We start from the raw sequence: 1612 nt of genomic DNA, 5'->3' as shown, positions 1-1612 counted from the left end.
GGCTTGTGCCGTGCATCATGGCGGCTTGTGCCGTGCATCATGGTGGCTTGTGCCGTGCATCATGGCGGCTTGTGCCGTGCATCATGGCGGCTTGTGCCGTGCATCATGGTGGCTTGTGCCGTGCATCATGGCGGCTTGTGCCGTGCATCATGGTGGCTTGTGCCGTGCATCATGGCGGCTTGTGCCGTGCATCATGGTGTGCCGCGCATCATGGTGGCTTGTGCCGTGCATCATGGCGGCTTGTGCCGTGCATCATGGTGGCTTGTGCCGTGCATCATGGCGGCTTGTGCCGTGCATCATGGTGGCTTGTGCCGTGCATCATGGTGGCTTGTGCCGTGCATCATGGTGGCTTGTGCCGTGCATCATGGAGGCTTGTGCCGTGCATCATGGAGGCTTGTGCCGTGCATCATGGAGGCTTGTGCCGTGCATCATGGCGGCTTGTGCCGTGCATCATGGTGGCTTGTGCCGTGCATCATGGCGGCTTGTGCCGTGCATCATGGTGGCTTGTGCCGTGCATCATGGTGGCTTGTGCCGTGCATCATGGCAGCTTGTGCCGTGCATCATGGTGGCTTGTGCCGTGCATCATGGCGGCTTGTGCCGTGCATCATGGTGGCTTGTGCCGTGCATCATGGTGGCTTGTGCATCATGGTGGCTTGTGCCGTGCATCATGGTGGCTTGTGCCGTGCATCATGGTGGCTTGTGCCGTGCATCATGGTGGCTTGTGCCGTGCATCATGGTGGCTTGTGCCGTGCATCATGGTGGCTTGTGCCGTGCATCATGGTGGCTTGTGCCGTGCATCATGGTGGCTTGTGCCGTGCATCATGGTGGCTTGTGCCGTGCATCATGGTGGCTTTTGCCGTGCATCATGGTGGCTTGTGCCGTGCATCATGGCGGCTTGTGCCGTGCATCATGGCGGCTTGTGCCGTGCATCATGGCGGCTTGTGCCGTGCATCATGGCGGCTTGTGCCGTGCATCATGGTGGCTTGTGCCGTGCATCATGGCGGCTTGTGCCGTGCATCATGGCGGCTTGTGCCGTGCATCATGGCGGCTTGTGCCGTGCATCATGGTGGCTTGTGCCGTGCATCATGGCGGCTTGTGCCGTGCATCATGGCGGCTTGTGCCGTGCATCATGGCGGCTTGTGCCGTGCATCATGGCGGCTTGTGCCGTGCATCATGGTGGCTTGTGCCGTGCATCATGGTGGCTTGTGCCGTGCATCATGGCGGCTTGTGCCGTGCATCATGGTGGCTTGTGCCGTGCATCATGGCGGCTTGGCGCAATTTTCAAAATTCAGTCGTGGTGGCTGCTCACGCTAACTGAGGCTTACGCGCCAATTAATTTATTTCTTGGTAGATGGTGGCTCGCGCTAATTGCGGTTCGCGCTAATTGATCTCGCGCTAAGTGGGGCTCTACTGTATATATATATATATATGTATATATATATATATATATATATATATATATATATATATATATATATATTATATATATATATATATATTTATATATATATATATATATATATATATATATATATATATATATACGTACACACACACACACACACACCTCTATCTGCAAACATAATAAAAAAAGAAGCAGACCTACCTTGGA

Source organism: Eriocheir sinensis, chromosome 6 (genome assembly GCF_024679095.1).
Source record: "Eriocheir sinensis breed Jianghai 21 chromosome 6, ASM2467909v1, whole genome shotgun sequence".
In the NCBI taxonomy this organism is placed as follows: domain Eukaryota; kingdom Metazoa; phylum Arthropoda; class Malacostraca; order Decapoda; family Varunidae; genus Eriocheir; species Eriocheir sinensis.
Note: the sequence above shows the minus strand (reverse complement) of the source record.